The sequence below is a fragment of the Suncus etruscus genome, chromosome 6, assembly GCF_024139225.1.
Source record: "Suncus etruscus isolate mSunEtr1 chromosome 6, mSunEtr1.pri.cur, whole genome shotgun sequence".
Classification (NCBI taxonomy): Eukaryota; Metazoa; Chordata; class Mammalia; order Eulipotyphla; family Soricidae; genus Suncus; species Suncus etruscus.
Genome location: NC_064853.1, coordinates 120,686,503 through 120,697,231, shown reverse-complemented (window position 1 = coordinate 120,697,231; position 10,729 = coordinate 120,686,503).

Sequence of the window (10,729 nt, the reverse complement as noted above, 5' to 3'; positions counted from 1 at the left end):
GATCTCTGTGTACAGAGCCAGGAATAAGTCCTGAGCATTACCACATATGCACCCTACTTACATAAGACAAAAACGGTTTTTAAAAAAGAATACAGCCTTGGACCTATTATTTTTTTAAAACAAGAACTCAAATGATTCTCTTATACATTAAACTATACCTTGGAACTTCAGCTATCTGAGCTTGCCTCAAGGAACGATTAAAATCAGCCATGAATTCTCAATGCCTAGTCTAGGTCTGTAACATTAATTATAGGTTATCAGTTTGGCTAGCTGTTGCATAGATGTGACAAACTTTTTTTTTAATTTATTTAAACACCTTAATTACATACATGATTGTGTTTGGGTTTCAGTCATGTAAAGAACACCACCCATCACCAGTGCAACATTCCCATCACCAATGTCCCAAGTCTCCCTCCTCCCCACCCGACCCCCGCCTGTACTCTAGACAGGCTCTCCATTTTCCTCATACATTCTCGTTATTAGGACAGTTCAAAATGTAGTTATTTCCCTAACTAAACTCATCACTATTTGTGGTGAGCTTCCTGAGGTGAGCTGGAACTTCCAGCTCTTTTCTCTTTTGTGTCTGAAAATTATTAAAATCAATGGATTTTGTGTGTGTGTGTGTGTGTGTGTGTGTGTGTGTGTGTGTGTGTGTGTGTGTGTGTGGCTTGGAGGTCACACCTGGTAGTGTTCAGGGGTTAGTGACTCTACATTCAGGAATTACTACTGGCTGGCTCAGGAGACCATATGGGATGCCTAGGATCAAACCCAGGTCAGCCACAGGAAAAGCAAATGCCCTCCCTTCTGTGCTATCACTCTGGCCCCTTAATTGACTTTTTAAGTAAAGCAGATTACATTCAGAGGCAGAATGGATGGGCTGAGTTTAATATTTTCAGGACCTCGAGAACAAAATAAATACAAGAATGCCGTTTCCCTGAAGATTATATTTTGCCTCTAAACAAACATTTGTAAACGCCTGTGGGCACCCAGGATATTCTGAGGGGGTTACAGATCAAAATCACATAAATGGGAAAGGCATAGAAAAGACATAAAGACTAGAGGGTCATAAAGGACAGGGAGGTCACAAGGAGGAAACAAGGTCAGAAAAGGGTTTCAATTGGAAGGATGAGAAACACTGTTCTAGGCAAACAAAAATTCTGTCTGTGAAGCCAGCTGGCTCTACATATTATAGACTTGCCAGCCACAACAGCCATGTCTGTCAAATCTTTAAATCTCTTATAATATGTACCTATGTAGAGGTATATGTCTTATATGTGTTACATATGCATATGGTATACATATTTTCCTGTATAGATCTTATGTGTGCATGTATAAACACAAATCCATGCATATATATAGGCACACATATAGCTCTTACAGTAGTTATATTTCTCTAGAGAATACTAACATAGGTCTAAAGTCACATTCACTATTACATAAACTCTCAGTATTAAAAGAGAATAACTCCCCTGGTCATATACTGCAGACTAAAACAACACAGGAGGAAGACCTAACTCAGAGATCCCAAACGAGACCTGTGATGCAAGTGAGTAGCACATACTGTATTTCACTGCATTGTCATCATGGCTTATAGTTTTGGTTTTGCTTCTTAAGCCCAAAATTCAGTGTATGATCTTTTGTCACATAGCAGTTGTTTGACCTAATTCCATTCATCATACCACAGCATTTAAAAGGCAAACAGAGCAACAATGCAGTCACCAGTGACATGTGGATGCACATTTGTCTTCTCACACACAGCGAGCCACCAACAGTCCAGAGTTGTCAGAGCACTACACTGTCAGTGTGTGCAAACGAGCCCTTTAAAGACCACTTGCCATTTCTACAAGGAGTGGGTGATGAATGGTGACCACCCATTGACACCCACTGAAATAATGAGAGTCCAACCTTAGACTGATAGACAAGTGGGTAATTAAGATTTGGGAGCACATGAGACAGCTGTCAAGGGTTTTGAAGATATGGGAATTTTGAATGCACTAGATGGATCTGAAGACAATATATGTGGCTTCAATGATACAATAAACACATCTTACACAAGTAGCTTGAGGATATTACATCGAATAGAGCAATCAAATGACAGAGGTACAGAATCATTTTTGTTTTTGTTTTGTGCCACATCCCACAATGCTCTGAGCTTACTCCTGGCTCAGTGCTCAGAGATACTCCTGGCAGAATTTGGAGGTACAGATGTAGAGTGCTGGGGATTAACCTCAGGTTATCCATATGCAAAACAAGTTCCATACCTGCCATACTACCATTCTAGTTTGAAATCACTGAACTTTTTTGAGTCTCTGTTTTCTATTAGAATAAGGAGGGTTGAACTATACCACTTTCTTGGTCTGGGAATATGATTTAATCATAGTATGCTTGCCTTGCCTGTGTGATGCTCTGGGCTGAAATCACAGAACCAAAATAGAACAACAACAAAAACAACAAAACCCTAGATGAAGTAAATGCAATTATCCAGCTACGAATATCTGGTTTTGCATTTTGAATTACTTCAATATTCCTGAATCTCTGCCATGATGTGGAGTGTTCCTGTGAATATTTGCTAAGGGAATAATTGAAAGGTGAAGATATTACCTAGTCATCACATTAAGAACAGGAGAAAAGGATGTGGTAAAATATAAGAAAAACTATAACCAAAGAAAATGAACAAAAGACCAACAGTTGGTGGTTCATAAAATATAAATAAGGACTTTCTTTCCCCTTAATATAGCTGTCTCATTTACATCATGACCCTACAGTATGGACAGTGTTGTACAAAGTAAATTCTTCTTCTTTGCTCTCAGCATTTCACTGACTACAATTCTCCCTGGAATTCCCCCATCACTAGTATTGACTAAACTGAAGAGATGATTTATATCAATTATGAATTGCTTGGTGGCAAGCAATAGAAATGGACTTGAGGGGGGGAAGGAAAAAGCAGTTGCTGGAAAGCTATAGAGCTTTCAGGTGGAGGGAAGGTTGACCAAGCCCAAGGACAAGAACAGGAAGCTCAGGGATAGCTATCATTCATGATGTTTCCTTCAGAACACTGCTATCAAGAGCACAACTACATTCTATCTCATCACTGCTCAGGATTCAAGCGCTGAAAGCAAAAATTGATTGGCCTCTTCTGCTCAGATAATGTTCCCTTGGTTCGAAGAGCTGTGGCTTTTTTCTGAAAAATGATGTGTATATTTGACGCAAGTGAATGTATATGTTGCACAAGGGTGCATGACTCTGCGAATGTAGGACCTATGTGAGTATATGTGTACATAGGTATATAGTTATTTCTGAATATGTATGTGTGTAGGAGTTTAAATCGTGGACTTTTACTGCATTGTGTGTGTATCAGTGGTTCTAAAATAGTGTCATAACAAGCTAAGCCCTGTGTTTATGTCTCTGTATGTCTCTGGAGCTAAGATTTGCTGTGTCCTGCTTCAAAGCCCGCTTCAAAAAGCTAAGCATTACAAAACGTGCTCATTGTAGACATTAATCCAGATATCACCTCTGATTAAAAAATCATCTCAAATTATTTTATAGATTTTTGTTTTGCAGGTCAAAGTTTTTTTTTAATAAAGATACTATTTACAGTCGCGCAGGGGGCCGAAAAATGTTTTCTTCTTCCTAGGGGGGCATGGCAGAAAATAACTGAGAAGCACTGGTTTATATGTACATATGCATGCAGGGAAACAATGCTGGGAAAATAAAGTCCATGTTATCAGATATCCTTAAGTAAAATTTTGCGATATGTTTAATTCCAACAATACCCCATACTGGTGGGGGAAAGAGATGGATCAATGGGATAAACTTAGTCCGCTGAGCACCAACAAGCATAGAGCCAGAAGTAGCCCCCAAGCACCACCAGATGTGACCCAAAGCAAACTAAAAGCCCAAAAAATTAAGTATGACTGACACACTAACCTCAATAAATAGGAGTTAACATTTTCACTATCTTACTATTCCTGAGATAGATTGTAATATGCATAAATGGGTCAAAATCAAATCCAAAATAGTTCTGTTCAATCTTATTCTTCCTGCCTCCAGAGCATCCATATTAGGAAGAAAAAAAACCCACTATATACCCCATCTAATGGTGAATGATCCCATCCCTATTCTAGATGGCTGCTCCTTCACTCAATTTTGGGGCTTTGCCTCCTTTCTTGCATTCCTACCCCTGAATTCTTCCTTCCTTAATGTCTAGCCTCTAACCCACCACCCACACCACCCATACTCTTTCTCCTTTATGCCTTCTTGAGTGACCACTGCCCTGTGAGACCCAAAGGCCCATGATGATATTGGGAAGGGAATTACCGAGCTGGAACAACCATACCTAGAATCAGCCAAAAAGAAAAATGAGGAGAGAAGCAGGGTCTGGAGGATCTAACGGGGCTGAGAAGAGGTTGCCATGGGCTCCCTGACACATAATCTGAGGCTCACAGATATCTGCAGTACGAGGGGCTGCACTGTTTGGAAATGTCTCATATATGCTCTTCACAGAAGCTAGGGACACCCCCTCATATTTTTATCCTGAGGGGCTGATTAGTCAGGTCTGGTAGGTGAATATGTTCATTCCTTAACAGATAGCTGAAGGCAAGAGATCATATACTCTGAACTCAGGACATTTAGGGACACTGAGCAACATTAACCCACAAGAGCGGGGGAATGGTGTCACAATCACTGGGATTTTGAGTCCCACAACTTAGCTTTGACTCTTGTCCTTCCTATTGATGGGTGGCCTAAAGGTGTGGGACATGTAACCACACCAATATCAGTTTCCCAGTCCACACTGTAGGGTCATGGAGAGGATTAGAAAATATGACACATATGAAAGATCTGGCCCCATTCTGGGCAGAGAAGCATTTAGACGGTCTCAGACACTCTCTCAAACATTCATTATGAATTTGAGAAGAATGCAGAGTGTCCTAATAACATCATTGTTGTCATCTGGAGACAATCTGGTTTCCAGAAAGACAGAGACTGTTCCTCCTTAGATCATGCTTTGGGTGGTATTTTGTGAGGAATCCCCTCTTCTCATCCTACTTCACCCCCAGCTGGCCCTAGCAACAGTCACCATCACCTCATACCCAGAGGTCTTTGGAGTTCTTTCTACCAGGACAACAGGCAACAAGCTCTTTTCATGGAGTGAAGAGTTCAGGCCCACTTTCTACTGAATTAAGTCTGTGTTTCCTCAGGGTAGAGCTCAACATATTTATATGTGCAGAACATCAGCCAGGATCAACAGAGACCTGGATTACCCTTGCTTATATAATTTTCGGAGGAAATCCAGGGCATTAAAATCACTAACCACCCGGCATCAGTTAAAATAATGACTCCTTTTAGAGCCAAAAGCCAGTCTAGGATAAACCATATATTCCAAGCAAGAGATGGGACATAGATAGGGTTGTTTTTGTTTTTGTTTTTAATGAGCCATTTGTCGTTGAGGGCTTACTCTGCACCCTGCTAAGAACTTTATAATAGGCCTGCTTTATCCTCATGATAACCTGACACAAACTATCACTTCTCAAAACCACACAAAACCCAGCTATTGTCTGAATCACTGTAATTAAAATGCACAGGGACAGTGCCACTCCCTGGGCTCCAGGACTGCCAGGCCAAACAATTGTATCAGCAACTAGAAATCCAACAGGGTGAGCTGCCCCTAGGCAGAACTCCTAGGCTTGAGCCAAGCCCCTTGACATTTCCTGGCAGGTATGGCCAAAGTAAATCACCCCCCAGCACTCAATGAGAATACAGTTATTATAATAGTCACTGTAGTGCATGATGCTCACGCTGTTCGGAAATGTAGGTCTAATTAGCTCTCTAAGCTGCAGAAGATTTGAATACGGCAGTTTCATTTTGGCTTAATGTTTGGTGCTTGGTGTAAAAATCTGAATTTATTACTCTTTTTTTAATCATTTCTGCATGACTCAACCAGTCGTATCAAAACTGCCACATGTTACAGGCTTAAAAAAAAGTGTTTCCCTGTAGGCATTTTAAGGTATAGGTTCTATTATGGGAAGATATATATTTGACAGCGTTCTGTTTATTGCACAGTTCTGCTACATTGTTCATGTACCCCGTGAAAGATGTTCTCAGTAAGTAACACTTTATTTCAGGGAGAAGGAATGCAGGGCGACTTCCTTCAATAAGTGCAAGAATAAGGGTGGCTGTGATGATAGGACTAAAGAGTGATCAGACTCCACACTCACTTAAGACCACTGACGACAAAAAGAGATTGCTTTAGTGCTAAATATCTCCCTAGATTTGTGGGGTTTTGCTTGTTTGTTTGCTTGGTTTTTGGTGGGGGTGGATACCTTAGGCTGCATGGGGCAACTCCCAGCTCTGGGCTCAGGGGTCTGTTCTAGTCAGAGAATCATGCAAGGCCAGTGATCAAATCCAGGCCACACACATGAACAATATGTGCTCAGTCCATTGACCCCCCCCCTCACCCTACCCAAACGTATGTTCTCATTGAAAGTAATGTTGCTCTGAAGTAGATAATCATCTTGCATCAAATAATCATAAAGCATCAAACTCAAGAAGCTACATGTCGCCTCCCACAGACTCTGAAAAAGTTATTTGGTGATAGATGAAGAGATAGAAAAGCAAGTCTTTCTCACCCTTATTTATCCTATTTGTGATGAAGCTAGTCCAGCTCCTAAAGGTCCTATATAAAAGTCAATCAAGGCTAACTGGAGATTCTTCCAGGGGTTAGATAAACACTTCTGCCTCTGCTCCAACTTTCTTTCAGTCTCAGTCTCCCCAATTTCTCTCCCTATTTCTGTGCTGCTCTATTGGGACTCTGCTCATCCTTTCTGTGTGGCCCTTGCTTTAGCACTTACTCATCTGCAGCCACTGAGCATGGGTCCACAGCTCCCACAATCCCAACTGCTTTGACTGGGGTTCAGTCAACATTTTTGAGAGGTTTTAGATAAAAAGCAAAAATTTTAGCTAAAAGGTTTTAGGAAAGCAAAAGGTCTTGAGTAAAAAGCAAATTAAATAAATAAAGTTTTAGCACTGACTCCAACTCAGTTCTACACATACCTTTAGCCAGCCCTTGTTAGGGGCTCCTAGAAACTCACCACAGTTAGAATGGCTGACCACAGAATGAGAACAAGTGACCAGGTGAAGCAGGTCCAAAGTACCAACCTCTCTGAACTGCAACCAGCCAACCCCCCTCAGAAGATTTCTTGTTGAAAGCAAACATGCTATTGTGTACGCTTTTCTACACTTTTACCTGCAGCCAAAGTACCCCAATTAAAGTTTGTGTTACAGTCCTCCTGCCTTGGCAAATGCAAATAGCTAGAAAAGGAAGAACATGGACAAGATACTTGGTGGCTTGTCTTCATCTATTTATCTCTTCTGCTGGACTGGAGGCCTCTTAAGAGTAGGAAACATGCCTAATTCTTTGCACAAGGAGATAAAGAATTGCAGTCTTTAACAAAGCCAAACAACTCCAGTGGACTCCAGGATCTAACCAACTTTGCATATGTTGCTTTATTGCTTCGAGATCTCAAAAGTTGTTCATCTTGGAGGCTTGGAACACTAGTATTCTAAAACCTGAATCATAAAAATTTCAGATATTTTGTGTCAAGTTTCAAAGTTCCTGATATGTTTTTTAGAAAACATATCACCTCGCAGAAAAACATCATCTTTTTGCTTTGTTTTGTTTTGGGATACACCTGGTGATGCTCAGGGGTTACTTTTAACTCTGCACTCAGGAATTACTTCCAGTAGTGCTCAGGTGACTGTATAGTATTTTGGGGATCGAAACCAGGTTGGCCATACTCAAGATAATTACCCTTCCTCCTGTACTCTCTATCTCTACAGCTTCAAGCACTATCAATTTAGGAAATTGGGTAATCTTGTTTTCAAGAACTCAGAGCTTCCCTGTAAGTAAGGTACTGAGGTGTCAGGGTGAAAAACAGTAAGATAGCAAAGAGAAACACCAGAGACCAATCAGCAAAGCAGGAGGCAGGAAGGCTCCAGGTTCAACATCCAGGCCCTCTCACAGAAAGGCTTTGAAAGATGAACTACAGTCTAGCACTTTGGGGGCACCTTGGGACACTGCCACATTCTTTCAGACATAGCTACAAAAGGCCTGACCTTTGGAAATGCTCTCAGTTACCTGAAATTGCCTACCTAGCTCAAGATTTTGCTTCTATTCCAGTAGCAGACACATCAATGACTATTCGTTTATAGAGTGCAAAGGTCAGACCACTCTGCCTCAATTAGGAACAACCTAAGGGCTCTCTCAATACTGTGGCTTTGGAGGGAGGGAAAGGAATGAGGCCATAAAGAAAAAAGGAAGATGGGAAGAAGAGATTGAGTGAAACGCTGCTGAAGAAGTGACATAGGGACTTGGCAAAGCACAACTACTTGGGTGGTTGAAAAATCGGAGAAAAGTCCTCATTTTTTTTAGATTGTGGGGCTGGAACAGTGCATAGAATATGGAAGGAGAGTAAATTTAGTCAAAGGAAAAGTAGTCTGGAGTTCTTTGATGATGTTAGACCCAGGTTCAAAGAGAACTGTGCTAGCTATCATGAATACTGGAAAGGAAAGTGGGGGTATGTAAAAGTTCCTGTTCCTGTGATAATGGTTTAACCACATCTTTTTGGACTACAATCACATCTGGGGTACTCGTTAACAATGAATTTAAAAGTGTAAAATTAACTTTTATTTTATCATTACATATTTTCTAATAAAATATGCTTTATTAAATTCTGCACCTTGTTGATGATTTTAAACTAGTTTCTAGTGTGCCATGTAAAACAATTTATGAGACACTTCAAAATTCTGAAAGAACTCAGGATGTCTTTTAAGAAAGATATCACACTTCTCTATAATTAGTTTATTAAGCAAAGGAACTTGAAGTGGGAAAAAAAAAACATTTAACATTTAGCTATGCCATGCAGAATTGCATTTCCTGTCTCTCTTACCCTAGGAGTCAGGACTAGATAATAAAGCTTTCTAGTTATGTATCTCTTTGTACAGTTATTTTATTTTCATAGGTTAAACTCGTCTACTTTATTAAATGACCACAGCTTAGAGAAAGAGAAACCAGTAGAAAGAGATACACTTGAAAAACAATAAATTTTAATTTAATAGCTAGTCAATTACCAATAAAACTACACTTGCTTTCAGTCTTATGATTTCTCTTAGTCTCCAAATACCTTTCCTTGGTATTTTTTCCCTTTAGAAAATATTTCCTAGATGGTTTGATATGGATTTCCAAAGTTAATTTCTATGTAAATTTTCATGTATGTCTCTTTTCTTTTTTAAAAAATAATATCTTTATTTAAGCATCATGATTACAAACATACTTGTAGTTTGGTTTCAGTCATAAAAAGAACATCCCCCTTCACCAGTGCTACATTCCCACCACCAATACACCCCATCACATCCTCCTATACCCCCTGTCTGTATTAGATAGAGAGAGGCCTTCTACTTCTCTCACTCAATACCGTTGTCATGATAGTTGTATATGTAGTTATTTCTCTAACTGCACTCACCACTCTTTGTGGTAAGCTTCATATCATAGACTGGTCCTTCCAGCCCTCATCTCTATTGTCTCTGGGTATTATTACAAAAATGTCTTTTGTTTTTCTTAAAATCCCATAGATGAGTGAGACTATTCTATGTACATCTCTCTCCCTCTGACTTATTTCACTCAGCATAATAGTTTTCATGTCCATTCATGTAAAGAAAAATTTCATGACTTCATCTCTCCTAACAGCTGCATAATATTCCATGTGTATATGTATCACAGGTTCTTTAGCCATTCATCTGTTGAAGGGCAAGCATCTGGGTTGTTTCAAGATTCTGGCTATTGGGGCCGGGGCAGTGGCTCAAGCGGTAGGGCATCTGCCTTGCACACACTAACCTAGGACAGACCACAGTTCGATTCCCCGTTGTCCCATATGGTCCCCCAAGTCAGGAGCAATTTCTGAGCACACAACCAGGAGTAACACCCTGAGTGTCAGTGGGTGTGACCCCCCAAAAAACAATAAAACAAACAAAAAACAGATTCTGGCTGTTGTAAATAGAGCTGCAATGAATATATGCATGCAGAAGGCATATTTGCATGTGGTTTTGTGTTCCTAGGGCAACAATGGCGAACCTATGGCATGTGTGCCGGCGGTGGCACACGAAGCCCTTGCAGCTGGCACCCAGGATGGTTCACAATTAAGAAATGTGGCACAGCAGGAGGCGAGTGTGCCAGTGTCTGCTTTGCAGCTTACCTGGCAACAGGGCCGCACTGGCCATTGAGAGGACGTGTTTTGAGGACTTTGAGGAAATTCTTTGGTTCTGTGCGGCAGTTTGGGCACTCGGGTTCAAAAAGATTAGCCATCACTATCATGATGGGAGCTCAATTTCCAGTTTTTTGAGGAAACTTCATATTGTTTTCCATAAAGGCTGACCTAGAAAGCATTCTTCCAGCAGTGAATGAGAGTTTCTTTCTCCCCACATAACTGTCAGCACTAATTTTTTTTATTAAAAAAATTTTTATCTGGGGCCGGGCGGTGGCGCTAAAGGTAAGGTGCCTGCCTTACCTGCGCTAGCCTAGGACGGACCGCAGTTCGATCCCCCGGCGTCCCATATGGTCCCCCAAGCCAGGAGCGACTTCTGAGCGCATAGCCAGGAGTAACCCCTGAGCGTCACCGGGTGTGGCCCAAAAAAAATTTTTTTTATTTATTTAAACACCTTGATTACATACATGATT